Source organism: Setaria viridis, chromosome 6 (genome assembly GCF_005286985.2).
Source record: "Setaria viridis chromosome 6, Setaria_viridis_v4.0, whole genome shotgun sequence".
Lineage (NCBI taxonomy): Eukaryota > Viridiplantae > Streptophyta > Magnoliopsida > Poales > Poaceae > Setaria > Setaria viridis.
This window is the reverse complement of record NC_048268.2, coordinates 22,822,485-22,843,093: the sequence shown is the minus strand read 5'-3', so window position 1 is coordinate 22,843,093 and position 20,609 is coordinate 22,822,485. Positions and strand designations below refer to the sequence as shown.

At 41.1% G+C, this 20,609-nt stretch overlaps 2 long non-coding RNA genes across 9 annotated transcripts; one reads left to right on the top strand and one right to left on the bottom strand.

The window, feature by feature from the left end:
* The first annotated feature begins 735 nt into the window (after window positions 1-735).
* LOC117860898 (uncharacterized) lies at window positions 736-12,523 on the top strand. 2 transcript variants are annotated; one of them, XR_011898451.1, is made up of 8 exons: window positions 736-839; window positions 1,176-1,536; window positions 5,257-5,357; window positions 5,699-5,800; window positions 7,247-7,348; window positions 8,786-8,887; window positions 11,847-11,914; window positions 11,993-12,523. It is a non-coding gene; the product is annotated as an uncharacterized lncRNA (long non-coding RNA). The 2 variants fall into 2 exon arrangements; XR_011898450.1 differs by having other exon boundaries at window positions 1,176-5,357.
* A 144-nt stretch (window positions 12,524-12,667) lies between these two features.
* On the bottom strand, window positions 12,668-16,681 carry LOC117860899 (uncharacterized). Of its 7 annotated transcripts, none has more exons than XR_004641585.2 (4): window positions 15,539-16,681; window positions 14,836-14,966; window positions 13,555-13,982; window positions 12,668-13,150 (listed from the first exon to the last, which is right to left on the bottom strand). It is a non-coding gene; the product is annotated as an uncharacterized lncRNA (long non-coding RNA). The 7 variants fall into 7 exon arrangements; XR_004641589.2 differs by having other exon boundaries at window positions 15,724-16,681; XR_004641587.2 differs by having other exon boundaries at window positions 14,836-14,887; window positions 15,539-16,676.
* Window positions 16,682-20,609: the final 3,928 nt, after the last annotated feature.

Genomic DNA, 20,609 nt, shown 5'->3' with positions numbered 1-20,609 from the left:
TGCATCGTAATAATATCTATGAATCTAGAAAAGTCAAAACGACCTACAATTTGGAACGGAGGAGTAGATCCTATCAAAATTTATCGTTTTCTTTATATAAGTTTGTCTCCATCCGGGTCCGTATGCAAATGTTATAAATTTTCAAATACAAGCTAAAATTCACATAACAAATATGGAAAAATTATCCACGACGCCTCTTTATAAAGTCAGTGCAGATGGACTATCCCCGCTGATTCTAAATACAATTGGCTCGGAAAGTCCTTAAAGTATCCCTGCCGGCTCTATTTAGATCTAGTGCCGGCTATTGTTGAGAGCCGGCACAAATGACTTAACCAAGTTGACTCTCAATTATCCAGCATAGATGAACCAATACAGGTGAGTGTTTCTCTAATTGTGTAGATATACAAGATAATTAGGTCCCAACAAACACAGAGTCGGTACTGCATAAAATGAGATTAAACTAAACAAAAAAAATCATTTGTTACGCCCATCATTAATTGTTTGGTTGATACGGTAGTCAACGAATCGAGGCCGCGATGAATGTATAGTGACAGAATACCGTATCAACCGGCATATATTAACTAGATAGGAACTTGCATAATGTTTTCCTGCAAAGATATTTCACACACGGCAAGAAATCTCTTTTGTCTACGAAGACGAATTAGCATAGTACGTCAACCGGACGTGTTGATATCATGGTTTTTTTGTCTACACCTAGCTAAATTTCGTATATAAATGGTAGCCTCTAGCTGGTGTACACGCGAAGAAGACCATATAGCAAGCATACATGGACCCTAAAAAGCCAAGCGCTGGGCAGTCGACGGGACCAAGCAAAAATGGTAAGTCGATTCTTTTTGTTTTGTTTTCACGTGCTATGCCTTCGTGCATGTGATGCTGTCATGCATAGAACATATGCGTTGCTTATTAGTTTTTTTAGGATGAATTTGTGGGTTATAAAATGAGACTTGAATATCGCTGCACGTTTCCAATTTATTCTTTAGTTCTGTGGGAAACTTTGGGACATCTTTTTTTCCCCCTTTTTCATGAATGAAGCGGCTTTTTATCACATGGTTGTGTACCCGCTCCAGGTTCTCAGCGTTAGCTGATCATGCATGTTCCCGAACAAAGGAAGAACGAGCCAAATTAAACCTATGCAACCGTTCCTATATATGCAGATATGTAAATTGGAAGGACGAAGTTGAAGGAGCAAGCTTGCGAGTGCGACCCATCCGCTTCCTTCAACCTCGATCCGGATAACAACCTTTTGCCGGCGACCCGGCGTATGTTTTCCTCAGCCGCGCTAGTGTAATTGCCGGCCACAACTCCATCCGCTCCTGGCGGCGCCACGCCACCTTGCTGCCCTGCTGCATATAGCTGTCGACCGACGGACCAGCCTCCGACCAAGAAGTGGTGGTTCTAGGGATACTTCGACTATCAAAACCTGGTGAAAACTAACCTTGTCTGTGAGTGGGTTGGGCCTTGCACTACTTATGCGAAGGATCGCGTCCGCACATAGAGTTCCCCGGTGTAATTAAAGTACTTCCTCCACCCGTACTTTTAGTAAAAAATACATTAGTATATATATACAGTATCAAATAAATTCACTATGTAAACATATTTTATGATAGATTTAATAAAATTTAATTAATAATTTAATATTAGAGAAGGTTGACGTATAACAAATATAAATTGAACTATAATTTGAAACAGAGATTAAATTTTGAGTCTATGTGAGTTCGATCCCATAGAAAGTGAATGGCCTCTCTGTCAATAATTCTTCACATGCAATTACTAACCGATGGTTATAATTTTGTAAAAAAACTGTCTATAAAAATAGATAACTGTGGAAAGAGAAATTTTATCCAGGCCAGCAACTATCACACCATCGCCCATCTCAAGGTTGAACACATTGGATTTCACACGAAATAAGCAAGTGTGTTTCCAGTAGGATTTAAACTCACAACATCAAGCCTCAGCCTAGCTCTTACTGCTTACTACCACACCACACAGTACTATTGTCTGGTATAGGGATGCTATTTTTCTATTAACTTCACTGAACTTATATATAATATTTGGACATCAAAATGAAACTAAAATGAAAAAGTTAACCCCTTCACTCTTATGCCGCGTGGATTGCTCTCCCTTTGCTTGGCGGTACTTCTCTAGCCAATGACCCAGTGGACTATCCATGTCAAGATCGACCGAGAGGAATTCAAAATCATTTAAGTTGACAGCCCTCTTGACTGTTTTTATTACCTAATTTGCCGTGATCGGGTGTTTGAAGTGAGTCGGATTTTTGCACTCTGTACGATTCGGTTGTTGGAGTGTTAGGTGATTCATCATTCCTTAGAAGCAGCTTTTTTCACAATCGAGAACTGTCATGAACATCTGGATGGGAGCGGTCAGCAAGAGTTAATTATTGGGAACAACAGGGCGATCCATATCTCTTGCAAAAAACATGTTCAGTGGGACTCTACCATTGTAACAAGATGCAACATCTTGTTAGTTTCTCTGCAGAAACCAACCAGCTCTGCTAGGGAAACGACCCCGGAGACCAGCCTACTACAAAGTTGTACATCTCGTAGAATACTACAACTTTGACTTCAGGAAGAGACTGAAATTTCAGATTGCCCTGGTTAAGTTGAAGGTGTTGGAGATAAGAAAAAGGTGGTATGATAAATAAGACGGATGAAGGGGACGACTGTTATAGATGGTGATGGTGGTTGTACAACGTGGTTGCAAATTGTCCTCCTTGACCACAAGTGCACACGGCAGCACAGTGGTGCGAGATCGTCATAGCCTGCTGTCCTGCGAAACCAAGGTGATGCTTTTGGAAGCATACTCATCTGGGAACATAGAGGCTGCAGCATATGCATGGTGGCATAGCAAACTCGCTAGGGTTCACAGTATGGCACCAACGCCAAGGATGCGAGGCGAGCTTCTTGTGTGATCACTGATGATTGGATATGGTGTTCTCTCGTTCTCCCAGCTCTCCGCCTTGGATAAGATGAGGTGAGGCCCCGGCTCATCTCACTTCTAGAGCATATGTCATATGTGCGGAAGCAGGACACAAAATAGGTGCATCAAGGCTAATGCTAACATAGGTGCATCGAAGAAACAAGCCAGCGGTGCTATGCTCAAAACGGCAAGGCAACAAAGATTTGTATATTAATCCCTCTGTCCCAAATTACTGTTAACATGCGTAGCTTTTGGTACGTATCTAGACATAGTGTGTGTGTATATATATATATATATATAGCTGCATACCAAAAGCTATGTATCTATAAAAATCAAAATAAATAGTAATTTGGGATGGAGGGAGCAGTTGATAGATCCAACGTATACAAATACACAATAGAGGTGATAGTAATTCCACCGTACTAGAGTACTTTCGCCACAAGGGCCAAAACCAGAACACCAAATTAAGGACCACGTAATACTGTGTGTACCAGTACTATAGAAACCACATGTTTCTAGCTCTTTTTGCAAAGAAGACTTTTAGAATGTTGTGTCTAAGGTTTTTTTTCCTTGCTATATAGGCAAAAGAAAAAAGTTATTGCAAACACTAAATTTATATAAACCATGAGTAATTTATAAATTGATTAAGTTCTAGATATGTTGCAGTTTGTTTTACAACTGTTTATATGTACATATTATTTGGACACCATTTGTTTTCTAATTTATTTCTATTGCAATAACAGGCGGCACAAGTAATAGTAATCGGATCTCTATTGCTACTAGTTTTCCGCATAATCCACTAGTAGAAAAATGACCTCCCATCCTCAACAAAAATCTCAGTTGTTTTTGACCCGGGACTAAAGAGGCACCAACGGGGACTAAAGGTGATCCTTTAGTCCCGGTTGGTGTTACAAACCCGGACTAAAGCCTCAGTGACCTTTAGTTCCGGTTGGTACACCAACCAGTACTAAAGGGTCCCCACAAGTTACTACAAAAGGATTGCATCCTCTACTCAGTTAGATGTACTGTGTAGGTGAGATGGTAAGGAAGCTACATGCGAGTCTTGAGGTCGTGGGTTCGAATCCCACACACCGTGCACGTGCATATTTCGCGTGAAAAATCAGGTGACTTATGCCTTGCGACGTGCGTATGTGGGGAGGGCCTCCTGAGAATTTCTAATATTTTTTTAGCGCAAAACCCTTTAATCTCGGGTCTTAGTCTTGAATGATTAGTCTCGGTTAGGAAAACCGAGATCTATGAGGTTTCCCAACCGGGAGTTCGAGACTAATGCTCGTTTCTCTACCGGTGATCATCACTCGAGACAAGGTCAAAACAACAGAGCTAGTACATCCAATGTAAGCGCTAATCAAATTGTAAGGTTTAGAGGTTTTGTCAATCTGATTGAACATATACTAATCCATGTAAAATTATTAATCCAGCGGCAAACCAACAAAGATTTATATATTAACTAGACTCAACATATACAGATAAACAACAGAGGTGGTACTAATTCCACCGTTGTAAATCCGTAATAGAATACTTAGGCCACAGGGGCCAAATCCCAACACCAAAAAGGACCATGTAATACAGAGTGTACACGTACTCTGGGAAACGTAGTATAACCACATGTTCCTATTACTGTCTGTAAAGAAGACGGTTAGGATGCTGAGTGTATAAGGGCTTTTTTTTGCTTGGTAAGAAAAAATAGTTGTTACAAACAGTAAATATATGCAAAAACCATGACTAATTTATTTAAATTGAATGTGAGACGTTTAAGTTCTAGATATGTTGCAGTTCATTTACACCAATCTATATGTTGCAATTTCTCGCTTCATATAAAAAATGCTAATTGGGCGGTGCTACGTTTGGAGAAGCATGCGAACAAAGATTTATATGTTAATTATAATCAACATACATGGAGAAACAATAGGTGTCATACGAGTTCCACCATACTAGAATACTTACGCCACAGAGGCCGAAACCTGCAGAACACTTTAAGGAACATGTAATACAGTGTGTACCGTACTCTAGTAACCACATGTTCCTAGTACGGTCCGTAAAGAAGACAGTTAGCTAGGATGCTGAGTGTACGGGCTTTTTGCTTGATTTATAGGCAATAAAAATAGTTGGCACAAATAGTAAATGTATACAAAATCATGACTAGTTAATTTAAATTGAAGAGATGATGTTTAAGTTCTAGATATGTTGCAGTCCATTTTACAACAGTTATCTGTTCAGATTATCAGGACACCCATTAGTTTTCTAATTTGTTTTTCTAATTTGTTTTTATTGCAACAGGCGGCGCAATCAATAGTAATCTGATCTCTAATGTTCCCGGTTTTCAGCGTAATCATCACTCAAGACTAGGTGAAAAAAACACACAAATAGTGCACCCAATGGTAAGCGCATATCCAAATTGCAATGTTTACAATTAACATTTGTTTACAAGATTGAACCCAAGCATTCTCAACCCAACAATAGGAACCTAGGAAGCACATTATCCTAGTACTGTCTGTAAAGAAGACAGTTAGAAAGTTGTGTGTAAAGGTTTTGCTTGCTATTCAGCAAAAACAAAACGTTAACACGGACAGTAAATTTATACAAAAACATGACTAGATATGTTAAATTCAATATTGTGAGATGTTAAAGTTCTAGATATGTCACAGTTAATTTTACAACAGTTTATCTGTTCGAATTATTGGACAACCATTCCATTTCTGATTTGTTTCTTATGCAACAGGCGGCGCAATTAACACTAATCAGACCTCTACTGTTCCCGGTTTCCAGCGTGATCATCATTCGAGGCAACTAGGTCGAAACAAGACAGCTAGTTCATCTAGTGGTAAGCCCATAACCAATTTGCAACATTTAGAAATTTTTTGCTGTCTACACATGTGGTTCGTTTGAATATTGTCAAACGTTTTGACGCGTACTATACCGAAAAATTCTAGGTAATCCATGGACAGTATATGCTTAAAAAATGATCTAATTTGTTTCTCTCTATTATATAGCTTTCTAGAGGAATCTAATATACTTTATTCAAAATCCAAAATAAATTATGGGTCAAAAATGAGATGGATTCTCTACATGGTACTATATGATGGGTTTAGTCTATGATTCTCATATACAAGAAACTCTAGCAAAAAAATATATTATATGCGTATCAAGCCTTACTGCCATGATTTCTACTAGTATTATTGAGGGAATCAAATTTTATGGTATATACTCCCTCCATCATGAAATACAAGGCATCTAATCATTCAAAAACTATCCTCAAATATAAGGCATTCTAGGCATTTAAGAAATTGCATCAATTCTCATCACTGTTAGCAGGATTAGATTGGCTGATTGAGGGACTAGTGAATTGAGCTCCTTGTTATCTGCAATTGTCATTAAAACAACAAGGAAATACAGCTATCCACATCTTAACTTAAGAGTACATGTGTTCTTTGTCGGTCCTATACTAATATGTCCTTAAATCTCTAAAATGCCTTACGTTTTAGGATGGAGGGATGACATATGATGAGTTTAGTGGGATAGTGTTAGCCATTAAACCTAGTTCATATCTCTGGTACAATAAAATTAAAACAGAGAGAGGATTCCTGTGCTTCCTATATATACTAAGCAAAAAGTTTTGGTAAACAAAAAATACATATAAAAATAAATATAAGTTATTAATATGAATATGAGAAAATTTAAAGTATTCGAGTATTTACATTTCTATATACCTATAAATTCAACATGGCATATTTACCAAAAAATTATTTTTCATATTTTTTATTTTGTTTGGTTCTATAAATTGTGCTAAATGACGTGATAGTTAATACCGAAAAATTCCGTATAGTACAACCGTGCTACATTTAGAGCAGCAAGCCAACAAATATTTTTATATTTAATCAGACACAACATATACTCATAAACAATAGAGGTGCTACTAATTCCACCCTACTAGAAGAATTATACCACATGGGCTGAAACCAGAACACAAAAGGCCCATGTAATACATCGTGTACCCACCAAACTCGAGGAACCTAGGAAGCACATTATCCATGTACTGTCTGTAAAGAAGACAGTTAGAAAGTTGTGTGTAAAGGTTTTTTGCTTGCTGTTCAGCAAAAACAAAAGGTTAATACGGACAGTAAATTTATACAAAAACATGACTAGATATGTTAAATTCAATATTGTGAGATGTTATAGTTCTAGATATGTCGCAGTTAATTTTATAACAATTTATCTGTTCAAATTATTGGACAACCATTCCATTTCTGATTTGTTTCTTGTGCAACAGGCGGTGCAGTTAACACTAATCGGACATCTACTGTTCCCGGTTTCCAACGTGATCATCATTCGAGTCAACTAGGTCAAAACAACACAGCTAGCGCATCTAGTGGTAAGCGCACAACCGATTTGCAACATTTAGAAACTTTTTACTGTCTACCCATGTGGTTCTTTTGAATATTATCAAACGTTTTGATACGTAGTATACCAAAAAATTCTAGGTAATCCATAGACGGTATATGCAATGCTAGAAAAACAATCTAGTTGCTTCTCTCTATTATATAGCTTTCTAATTACTTTATTCAAAATCCAAAATAAATTCCAGGTCAAAAATGAGATGGATGCTCTACATGGTACTATATGATGGGTTTAGTCTATGATTCTCAATTACAAGAAACTCTAGCCAAAAAATATATTATATGCGTATCAAGCCTTACTCCCATGATTTCTACTAGTATTGTTGAGGGAATCAAACTTTATGGTCTATACTCCCTCCATTATAAAATACAAGGCATCCAAGCATTCAAAAACTATCCTCAAATATATGGCATTCCAGGCACATTTAAGAAATTGCATTAATTCTCATCACTGCTAGGAGGATTAGTTTGGCTGATTGAGGGACTAGTGAATTGAGCTCCTTGCAACTGTCATTAAAACAACAAGGAAATACAGCTCTCCACATCATAACTTAAGAGTACATGTGTTCTTTGTCAGTCCTACTAATATGTCCTGAAATCTCTATAATGTCTTACATTTTAGGATGGAGGGATGACATTTGATGAGTTTAGTGGGATAGTGTTAGCCATCAACCTAGTTCATATCTCTGGTACAATAAAATTAAAACAGAGAGAGGATTCCTGTGCTTCCTATATATACTAAGCAAAAAGTTTTGGTAAACAAAAATACGTATAAAAATAAATATAATTTATTAATATGAATATGAGAAATTTAAAGTAGTCCAGTATTTACATTTCTATATACCTATAAATTCAACATGGCATATTTACCAAAAAAAATATTTTTCATATTTTTTATTTTGTTTGGTTCTATAAACTGTGCTAAATGACGTGGTAGTTAATACCGAAAAAATTCTGTATAGTACAACCGTGCTACATTTAGAGCAGCAAGCCAACAAATATTTTTATATTTAATTAGACACAATATATACACATATACAATAGAGGTGGTACTAATTCCACCGTTAATTCCACCGTACTAGAATAATTATACCACATGGGCTGAAACCAGAACACCCATGTAATACATCGTGTACCCACCAAACTCGAGGAACCTAGGAAGCACGTTATCCTAGTACTGTCTGTAAAGAAGACAGTTAGAAAGTTGTGCGTAAAGGTTTTTTTGCTTGCTATTCAGCAAAAACAAAAGGTTTACACGGACAGCAAATTTATACAAAAACATGACTAGATATGTTAAATTCAATATTGTGAGATGTTATAGTTCTAGATATGTCGCAGTTAATTTTACAACAATTCATCTGTTCAAATTATTGGACAACCATTCCATTTCTGATTTGTTTCTTGTGCAACAGGCGGTGCAGTTAACACTAATCAGACATCTACTGTTCCCGGTTTCCAGCGTGATCATCATTCGAGGCAACTAGGTCGAAACAACACAGCTAGTTCATCTAGTGGTAAGCGCATAACCGATTTGCAACGTTTAGAAACTTTTTGCTGTCTACCCATGTGGTTCTTTTGAATATTATCAAACGTTTTGATGCATACTACACCGAAAAATTCTAGGTAATCCATAGACGGTATATGCAATGCTTGAAAAACAATCTAGTTGTTTCTCTCTATTATATCGCTTTCTAGTTACTTTATTCAAAATCCAAAATAAATTCCGGGTCAAAAATGAGATGGATGCTCTACATGGTACTATATGATAGGTTTAGTCTATGATTCTCAGATACAAGAAACTCTAGCAAAAAAATATATTATATGCGTATCAAGCCTTACTCCCATGATTTCTACTAGTATTGTTGAGGGAATCAAATTTTATGGTCTATACTCCCTCCATCATGAAATACAAGGCATCTAATCATTGAAAAACTATCCTCAAATATAAGGTATTCTAGGCACATTTAAGAAATTGCATCAATTCTCATCACTGTTAGAAGGATTAGTTTGGTTGATTGAGGGTCTAGTGAATTGAGCTCCTTGTTATCTGCAACTGTCATTAAAACAACAAGGAAATACAGCTATCCACATCTTAACTTAAGAATACATGTGTACTTTGTCAGTGTATAGGTCCTTAAATCTCTAAAATGCCTTACGTTTTAGGATGGAGGGATGACATATGATGAGTTTGGTGGGATAGTGTTAGCCATCAACCTAGTTCATATCTCTGGTACAATAAAATTAAAACAGAGAGGTTTCCTGTGCTAAACAAAAAATACGTATAAAAATAAATATAAGTTATTAATATGAATATGAGAAATTTAAAGTGTTCGAGTATTTACATTTCTATATACCATATAAATTCAAAATGGTATATTTACCAAAAAAATATTTTTCATGTTTCATGTTTCAGTATCTATTTGGCTTTTATTTGTTTCAATTGCAACATGCACAATAAATAATCAGACCTATAGGATCAATCATGGTTTTTAGCGTGATCATTACTCCACACAAATGTCCAAAAGACATAACTAATGCACTCGATGGTAAAAACATAAGAAAATTTTGATGTTTAGAATTTTTATATATAAGCCGATACCCAAGATTTTTGAACCCTAGACCGTTCTTTTAAATCTTTTAAACGCCGTGATGGGAACTATAACAGAACAATTCTGACAATCCATTCACGTCATTTGCTTAAAATATAATTGTTTTGTTGATAACATATCTTTGAATGGGAATATGAATTACAGTATACGGAAATTCTAGGTCTGAAAATATGAAAATTAAAAATTAAGTGAATAGAGTGCAAATATAGATATTTTTTGCGCCAAGAGAAATGATAGAAATGAGAATTGCAACGTTTTGAACAATTGTCTAAGCCAATTGAGATAAATTTTGGTTATTTTTAACAATTATGGATTGAGTAATTTAGATTGAAATTGAGGGTAGTATGTTATGTTATTTTTCAAAAATGGTGTAGAGATGGGGTATTTAGATACGGACGTAGGGGGGGTAAATATGGGCAATTTTGAAGCAAATGTAGAGTATCAATTTAATTTATGATATTTTCACGATGAAAGAGAAGTAAGTTAGTTCTAATGGCTATTATTATAAAAATGATGGATCTACAAAATTGATGGTAAGATGTTGTCTTTTTTTTTTTTGAAATTTCTAGGTTTTAACTATATTTGTAGCATTTCTAATGATACGAAACGACATCAAAGGATCGGAGTGCAGTTGACGTGAGCGCAAGCAACGCAGCGTAAACCAATATATATGAATGCAGCACGGGGGGATACTGGGGTCGTGAACATGGACAAACGCAAGGTTGGGAGCAGGCATGCACTGATCCACTGCAAGGATCAGGATTTACTCCAGCACATGGCCACGGATGCATTTCACTTTGCCTTCTAAAATTTGTTCAAAAGTTGTTTCCTTCAAAATCCGTGCGGTTAGACAAGGACTGCTGATTATTGAGAGAATGTAGCCCATCGTAACACTAGTAGACAACTCATCTTCCATGCGTCCCCTTTTGTCCTGATTTAAAGTTGGTCCGGGATAAAAATTTCACCATCCGGGACTAAAGTTCGATCACTGGCGGGGGCTCACCAACCAGGACCTTTTATCCCGATTGCAAAGGCTAGTGGAAAAAAAAAGCCCTGAGAGGCCTTTTATCCCGATTTGAAACACCAACCGGGATAAAAGACGCATTTTATCCCGATTTGTAATACCAACCGGGATAAAAGACCCTTTTTTTTATACCGGTTGGTGTTTCAAACCGGGATAAAAAGATCCCCAACGGGGTGACTGAAAGAGGACTAAATCCCTCGAACCCTTTTATCCCGGTTGGAAACACCAACCGGGATAAAAGGAGTTATCCCGATTGGAAACACCAACCGGGATAAAAGACCCCTTTTATCCCGGGATAACCCCTTTTATCCCGGTTGGTGTTTCCAACCGGGATAAAAGGGTCCCCACGAGTTAATACAAAAGGATTGCATCCCCTATATAGTCAGATGTGCTATGTAGGTGGGATGGCAAGGAAGCTACGCGTGAGGCTGGAGGTCGTGGGTTCGAATCACACGCAGCGTGCACGCGCATATTTCGCGTGAAAAATCGTGTGACTTGTGACTTGTGACGTGCAGGGGGCCTCCCGGGATTTTTTTTTTGCAGCGCCTGGCGTGGTGACCCTTTTTATCCCGGTTGGTATTACCAACCAATACCAACCGGGATAAAAGGGGGTCTTTAGTCCCGGTTGAGTGACCCGGGATAAAAGACCCCCCTTTTGTCTTGATTGGTTTATCCCGGATGGATTTTCGGGAGATTTGCACCCTACCAACTAGGACTAATACCGAGTTCTCTAGTAACCATGTAACCATGTTTTCAGTTCCTTATTACCAACGATTGGACAAAACTTGCCACACTAAAACCATTTCATGACCAATATTCTTATGATTGAACGTGTTTCAGGTGACCTGAGGGAAAAACTCAAACAAGCCAGGAAGAGCAAGAAGCTGAACGTTGGACAGCTTGCACAGGTTACTACACGTTCTATCGATAAGGTTGTATATACACCTATCACATTATTTTACATATGCTATTTTGGTAACACGCAGAAGATCGGCGTGGAGCCACAGGCGATTGAGGACTACCAGTCCGGCAAGGAGGTTCCACCGCAGATCATTGCCAATATTGAGAAGGAACTAATAAAGCTTCTGAGCAAGAAGTAACTTTCTTTCCTGGAGGCTGAAGCATCAAGCACATCATCTTGCCTGCCTCCGTATTGTCTACGCTGTTTATCTCGGAGTCATGCACGTTTCTATTTAAATACGAGTGAATAATAAAACTGCCTTGCTACTCTTAGATGTTAAACCAGTGAGCAAATTTAATAATATATATATAGTCCTCCGCTATTGATACGTCCCTCCCCGCGCGATAAAGTTGGCAGTTGCCATGGGCCGCGGATCATCCAGCCGCTGCGTGGCCACCAACTCGGCAACTCCCTGCGACCCTGCCCCTCTGGAGCACGCGCACCGCTCCGAACTCAGAACTGGGCGCTGCGGCAGGGTTGGCCTCCTCTGCCAGCGGCACAGGAGGAGCGGTGGACTGACCCGAACACAGACCGCAAAGGCGCGTGGAGACAACAACTAGCTAGCCTGCCCTGCGCTGCCGGAACCCTGTCTCCGCCTGCCACCGCCATGACATGCGACGGTAAAGGATTCAATTTTATACAGTCAAGCATCAAGTTATTTTCTTGGTAAAAAATAATGACATTTGTCATTGCAAAAACATTGCAAACTCAAACTTCATGTTGACCTCGTCAGAATGAGTTGAAATGAGTACATACCACACTATCCTGCAAATTAGAAAAGATCATAACCTCTACACCTAGAAAGTCGAATGTGTGCACTCATAATTACAACAAAATCAGAATCGAATGTGTGCACTCATAATTACAACAAAATCAGAAATTCGAGTGCAGGGATGCACTCCTCACACCGCCTATGCACGTAAATAACTACTAGGTACTTCAGCACCGTAGTGACACTATGGTGCATCTCCAGCTGTCGCTGTACCGCAGTGTTGACAATCTGAACGGGTTGCTGGACTATTATCAGCCCTAAGAACAAAACGAAACTGGTTGCTCCCTGCTGTCACTAAATCTTGGACTGCTAACTGCTTGAGGAAAACACCAGCAAGTTTTCCCACTTCTTGGTTTAATTCATCAACCTCTATCCATTGTCATAATGATGTGTCACAAACACACCATTGTACTGCATAAAGAATAACTGGCTGTAGTTAGATGTTCTCACAAACAGAGCTTGAAATCAAATGGATACAGACATTGACATGGGTAATGAATAACACAAATCCTAGGTGTAAGTACAAGAATCAATTTTCTTCGCTACTAGGATTATCTAAATTCAATATAACTCGAATGAAGTCTGTGCTCATGTTTTCTGTCAAAAAAAAGTCTGTGCTCATGTTCTAAGAGCACACCCAGCAAGCTATCAAATTAGAGTGGCCAAAACAAGGTACTAATTGGTAAATAGCAGGGCAGCTGATACAAGAGACAGGGTTTCTTTTAGTATCTAGCTATATTATACAAACTTATTTAGAGTCAATTAGCCAGAACTGGGGTGAGATGAGTAAAGAGAAAGGCGTATGGTGTCCTCACCATTAACTGCTCGAGCATGTGGCCATCGTTTCCAGCTACAGAAGCAGCAGCAACCCCACAGTACATTCCAGAAATCAGCGAGACATCAAAGATAGTTCACTTCCCAGGCTATGTATCCTGTCAATACTTGCAAACGATTGACTCAGTTTTGCACAGTCGTATTACTAAAAAGGAGCATTGATGATATTATATTGTTGAAGAGAATTGAGTTGGACTGTCATTGGATAGCATCATTGAGCTAGGCATCGAACTGTTAAGTCCTTATTGTGCCTGATTTAATTAAATTCATGAGGATGGAAGCAGGGGAAATGACACGTCGTACCTTATTGCTGGGGGGCATCAGTGAGGCATTTATTCTGGTAATGGAATATATCCAGTGTGAGCTGATCAATAGCGCACCAGCCGGTGTACATCCGAATGTCATTGACCTGAAAAGAAAATGACAATACTACTGTCAAAGATTGTACAATGATGCTAACTGCTAAGACTGAAAATGCAAAAGATAGCTACTTCAATCAGAAATTCCTTTAACAGTATATACAACTGAAAATGCAATTACTAAAAGGCATTCTTTAATTCAGGTTGCAAATAATACTCGACCCAATCATAAACAACACAAAATTTACATGGTACATTGTGCAATGATACCCACAGCTACCATATGCAGATTGTGAATCAAAAAAAAATTTGGACGGAAGAACCAATTATTTTCTAAAACATGGTCCATCTCAATTGTACTCCTAACAGAAAGTGAATATAATGATTTTGCAAAGAGCCAACTCATCTTAGTTGTGGTGATAAAAGATCAGTGAATCAAGCCAACCAAGTGCGACCTACCAGGCTAGCAGATTTGGACTGGCAAATCTGATCAGTATGACTTAGGAGCGATGGCACTAGCTCTGATATTTCTTCCAGGATACCATGCTAATGTTAAGATGAAGATAACATTTGTTTAAGTACAGGGAAACAAAAGATAAGCGACCCCTGGTTCTGGCAAATTACGTTATTATTCTAATTTACAATGATATTCAACGGATTCATCTGTATTATTGTACACACTATCAGAATTATTGATCTAAAAATATAGTATCGTTATGCAGCTGAAGAATCTGAATAAAAGTAGTTTCTCAGGAATTAAACCTAATCAGATATGGTTTACATCTCTGAAAGTGAACATGTTGAATACCTGAATTCTGAACAGATATGCATCTTCACTCTTCACAAATAAAACTCATCAATCCATTTAAAAAATGAACATGGTAATACTTCAAAGAACTTGACCTGAAGTTCTGGATAGGAAGGTGCAGCAGAATATCCTCCTTGTGTCCCCAGACTTCGCACAAGTGAAGGAGATAAAATTGAGAACAAAGAAATCAAGTATTGAATGAATCAACAATAAAAGTGTCCACAAACTGCACACGAGTGAGAGAAACTGAGAGCAGAGAAATAAGTAGTCTCGAATCATGTATTAACTGCATACAGCAAAGAGCAGAGAGTAGCGAATCAGCGCCACTGCATGTTATGAGAACAAAGGCATGCTTGTTTATCCCATATATTTAGTAAGCACTGATCATTGTACACCTTTCTTTTAGATTACACATACATCTTTTCTAACATATTGGACAGTCGTAAATAAGGCAACATGCAAAAAAGTATTCTAAATCACATGGGCCCAGCAAGGCAGAAACCTGAACTCTACTTAGTACAATATACTCTGATATCTGACAGAACCCTGGTTGAAGTCCACCCTAACCTTTTGTAAGTACACTCTATCAGTTAACTGCATAGTACAGACTCTTATGTAAAATGACTGGTCTCCATTGTGGTTGTGAAATAATTCTCAAATGGATATTAACCCACATCTGCATCAAGCTTTTTTCTATCTCCATCAGTGTGTTTTCTGATTAGCACATCTATAATTCAGAATAAGAGAAAGACATAACAATCCTGAATACGCATGAGAGGAGCATGGTGACCACCTCACCTGAATCCAAGGAGGGACACTACGGATTCAGTTGAGCATTTCAGAGAATGAAATTCAGGAACATGAAGTCCCAGTTGAGTACACATACATCTCGTTTCTGATCTCGTTGCTGACCTCCATGATGGAGTGACTAGAAAAAAACAGAAATCTTGAATCTGTACACTCCATCAGGGACAGGAGCTAACCTAGAGCTCCGTTCATGGAGGCGGACGAGCCACGCTTGGGGAAGCTTAGGCTAGACATCGCGTGGAGGGAGGGAGCCACCGTCGTGCCGTGCAGGATCTGCCCAGATCGGCGTCCCAAATCCCATCAACCATGGCAGCATGCCCGTAGTCTACCCGCCGTCTGCCACGGTGCGGCTTGCAGCTCGCTAGGGGCGCTGTCATGCATGGAGAGGGGATGAGGCCGCCATGGATCCGCGCCGAGCCATCGCGGGGGCGGGGGCACCTTGAATCCGCATGGCGAGGTGGGGATGACACCAAGTCTAGGTGGAAACGGGAGGAGGGGGCAACCACCGCACCACCACCTGTCGGGAGTACGGATGGGCTTGTCGCCGCCTTCATCCACTGCTCCGGTGGGAGATCTCACCGGAGTTGTAGCTGGGCTTTGATCGCCTCCCCGATTGGGTCTGGATCTCATGGTCGCAGGGGTCGGATGGCGAGTGGAGTCCGTCGCTGCCGACGGCTAAGCGCGTGGAAACGGGAGGCCGATAGCGAGGCGAGCAGCTCGGGCAGGCGGCGAGCAAGCACCGGACGAGGAGGCGTGGGGACCGGACCATCACGGCGCGGAGGAGCGGCGGCGGGAGCGGCGTATCGGCGGAGAGGAAGCAGAGGGGCTCGCTGGGCGGGGAGGTGAGGAAGGATGGGAACACGGAGAAGACGCGCGTGGTGTCGCGGGCGGAAAAGCCGTTGGATGCGAGGAGGCGGAGGGAGTCACGGAGGAGCGGTAGCGGTGCCGAGCGGAGCACGGGGTTGGCGGCGAGGAGCGGGAACGGGTCCAGGTGGAGCTCGGACGAGTGAAAGTGGAGCTTGCGGCGGAACTCCACGCCGCCGCTGCCGGTGGTGACGTGGGGAGAGGGGGCGGGTGGCAGCAGGGAGGGGATAGGCAATTGAACGGACGAAGTGGAGCCACGACGGAGGTGATTCGATCGGGAGAAAAAAAATTGAAAAAAAAACCGGGGATGAGTTAAAACAAATGGGAGGCGGTCTAAGTTGAGCTCGGTTGCGGAATTATTCCGTACGGGTACCGAATTGCTATTCCGTATCCGAGCCGGCCAACCCCACATTAGCCTTCGGCCGTCCTCATGTGACTACCATCAGTTTTATCCTGATTTTTTCGGTTTTTTCTAATCGGATCCGATTCTTTGCACCGCACCAGGTCATCGTCTCCCCAAAACTTCCGCCACTACCCCACTTAGCCACGGGACGGGGAGGTTCCAGCTTGTCGCCATTTTCCTCCCGACCCGCTCCCCTGCTGCGCGACCGCGGGGCTGCGTCGAGACGCCGCCACATTTCATGCAGTGCCGGCGCCTGTCGCGCTTTTGTCGCCTACGGCGGGTTGCGGTGGACAACCGTAGCCGCCTCCCCCCGCCCCCCTCCAACACCCCCCCATGCCGGCCGCCTCTGCCGGGGCCGGGAAGAACTGGCGCATGACCACGACGTCTGCGGAGTCGTCGTCTTCAGGCGGCCGCGGATGAGGAGGTCGAGTCGGAGACGTCGGCGAACGGGGACAGCGGCATGGCCAGGGCAGCCGGAAGTCATTAAGATCCCACCTGGCTAGCTAGGTGCTGGTCTCCGTGTGGTCAACCGCCCCTCCTCGTCGACTAGCTCATGGCATGGAAGCGCAGCGAAGGCAGTACCCCTTCCCTGCGGAAACCTCCAATTCCTCGCAAGTTCCACCTTCCGATCCAGGTTGACTGCTACGGAATCGCATTTGCGGCGTTCTTCCTCGGTTGCGGCAGCTTCCTAATGCCCCCCTTCACCTTGATTACTTCGGATTGTAGAAAGGTATATATTGTGGCATGTGGTCAAGAATCAACAACTGTTGACGCTCATTATTGGACTAATTTTATTAAGGGATAAGCATACCCACAGGTCCCCACCGACCAGGATACTCGTCGGCCCTGACAAGTGGGCCCGCCTGACCATGCCGTGCGGGCCAAGGCATAAAAATACATGGAGCACATGTTCAAAGGTCGTGCGAACGGATTCTGCCCGGATATCACAAGATACTTGCTGTAAACTAACTCAGATTGCTTTCCATGTAACAACCAACTAGGATTAGATCTTATCTGATTGTAACCCTGGGTCGTCAGTCTATATAAGGCGGCCAGGGACACCCCTCGAGGGTAACTCTTCGCACCCTCAATCAGTAATACAATCCACTAGAACACAGGATGTAGGGTATTACTATCAGGAGGCCTAAACCTGTCTAAACCTTGCATCCCTATGTTACCATTTGAGTTCTTGGTCTTACGATCTCCCCCTCCTACAAATCTACCACTTGAGTAACCCCTTGCTGGACTACCGGTCACTAAATCTGACACTTATAGTAACCCCACCACTTGGTACTTGAAATAACCCCATTATTGCATACGTGTTATATTTTGGAGCATATTGTATTTTGATAGGAAATACGACATAATCAGTGGGTTTTCATATGGAGCTTAATGGATAATTGGACGAGGGTCATCGAAAGAAGCCTGCACAATAAAGAGAATGACCAGATGGGCCAGAAAGGGCCCAGGTCGATCGGCTAGGGACCCTATAGGCTGATCGACCTAGCCCCTTCCAGGGCCCGGTCGTGTCCCTGTTTCTTCGGTGTGAAGTCTACGATGCATCTAGGGTTTTTCCACAACCAATTGTCCAGAGCCGCTGGCTAAGAAGGACTATAAATACCCCCTCATGGATTACGAGTAGAGAGAGAGAGAGAGAAGGAGGAAACACCATGAAAACACCAGCCACCGCTACCACAAGATCGGGAAATGGAGTGAAGATTGGATCTATATGAGGCCACGTGAAGCGGAGCACTAAAGGAGGGGAAAACACCCCAAGCCGATCAGCTTGGAGGTGCCCAGGCTAATCGGCATGGGGCTTTCCTGCCCCTGTTCGTTGTCTTCTTCGGTCCAATTGATCTACTAGGTGTCCTTTACCCCTTTTTGTGGCAACATGTGTAAGATCATGGGGTAAAGTCTCTGTTTGTCCTTGCGGTTGTATGGAGATCTTGATTTGTAATCGCTGAACCTCTTCTTAAGGATCTATTTGTTATCATTCATATCTTTATGATGCTCTTTCATGTAATGGCTGGCCAGCACTACTTTGGGTTGCTTTATTGCTTACGCGATCAGCATGTCATGTTTCGATTGTCCAATAGTTGATTATCTTTGTGTTGTGTAGTGACGGTATGCAAGAGGATAAGTGTTGGGCATGGTCCACATCCACTCACGATAACACTTAGATCTAGTTCTTTCATTCATGGTGATTGCATCTGCAAGTAATCCTAGATCTCTCGGACATGTGTTCCATCTATCTTGTTCACAACCTTTTACTCTCTATTTGCTTTGATATATACTGATTAGTTCTTTTGTTAGCATAATTTTATCCAATACAAAGAGTTTCAGTTACATAGATTAGTGCTTAGTTAAGCATGCAAATCCATATTCTGTGGATTGATAAACCTTAGGGGATACTCTCAGGGAAAAGCTACAACTGATCTGTGCTGCAACAACCCTAGTTTTAATTAGTCTTCTCAAAGCTTAAGTAGAGTGTTTAGAAGTTAATCTAGCACTTAAATGGACCAAAATGCCCTTTAAAAGCTTAAATTAGGGGTGGATCACAAATTCATATTTTACATAACAACTTCAATTTTTACCAATATAAGACTTGTAAAACATATCAAAACAAACAACTTTGCTTATTTGAAATTTTGCTAGTTTGGAGAGGAAGACGTTCAAAAATCAGTTTGAATTTCAATGTTAATTCAAACACCTTGTCAAATTCACTATGTCCTTAAGAACATGTCTGTTAGGGAAGTTTAAAACCTATTATCTCTATATCTAGACCTGGTTTGAAGATGAAGCCTTTATAGAATTTGTAAAATGAACTTTAGACAACAACTTTGTTAATTTGAGCATTGACCAACTCACACTGGAACCGTTTCAAATTCGACTCCAAAATCAGCTCCAACTCCAAATTCAGCACACTGCTCTAAATTCTAAAAGACGTGTCTTCCAATTTGGCGTGTGATTCTACAAAATCTAAAACTCTTTTGGACCTGATCCTTTTCTAAGTGTTTGAGTGTGAAGTGTGTACAACAATGTTGTCCATTTGACCTTGGTCTAAATTAGAGCAAAACCCTTTCAAAACTTGAGTTAAGGTTCAGCAAAAGCTTTAAATACGACTTCTTTCAAATCTTCTGCTAAGTGTTGGAAGCGGCAATCCAGCAAATTTTGGCTTGAGTTTAACTTCAAAATTACCACAGATTTGAGCATATGGCCTTTCTAGAGTTTGTAGTCTGGAGTTAGGACTATAACCTTTAGTTTGAAATATTTTCAAGTTCCGTTTGAAAATTGTGAGTAAAATACGCCTAAACCTAGCTACCTCGCGCGCCGTCGCATTCTCGCCCACCTGCCAGGTGCGCGGTCACCGCGTGCACCAAGCCACACGAGCTCCCACGCTACCCAACCCCCTCGCGAGCACATCTCTACCCGTTGCAGCGCATCCTAGCCGGCCAACGGCCAACCCGCGCCCCTGCCGCTCGGAATGCCACCACCGCCACACGGCCAGGGAACACCAGCGCTCGTGTGGCGGATCCACTTCGGATTGACTTAATTAAACAGGGTTAAGTCGCCTAACATGCGACACCCATGCCTAAGCCAAGTTAACACGAAGTGCCGTCGGATTTCATCCGATTAACCACGTGAACAGGATCGAGTTAGCAAACTCACACGAAGGTGAGTGGTTCCAGAGAATACAACAAGTCCACCGAGTTAATCAACTTAACCATTTAGTTCGGCCAGAAAAACAAATCATCAGAGTTTTACAAGGTTCAAAAGAAAAACAACAGAAGGTAA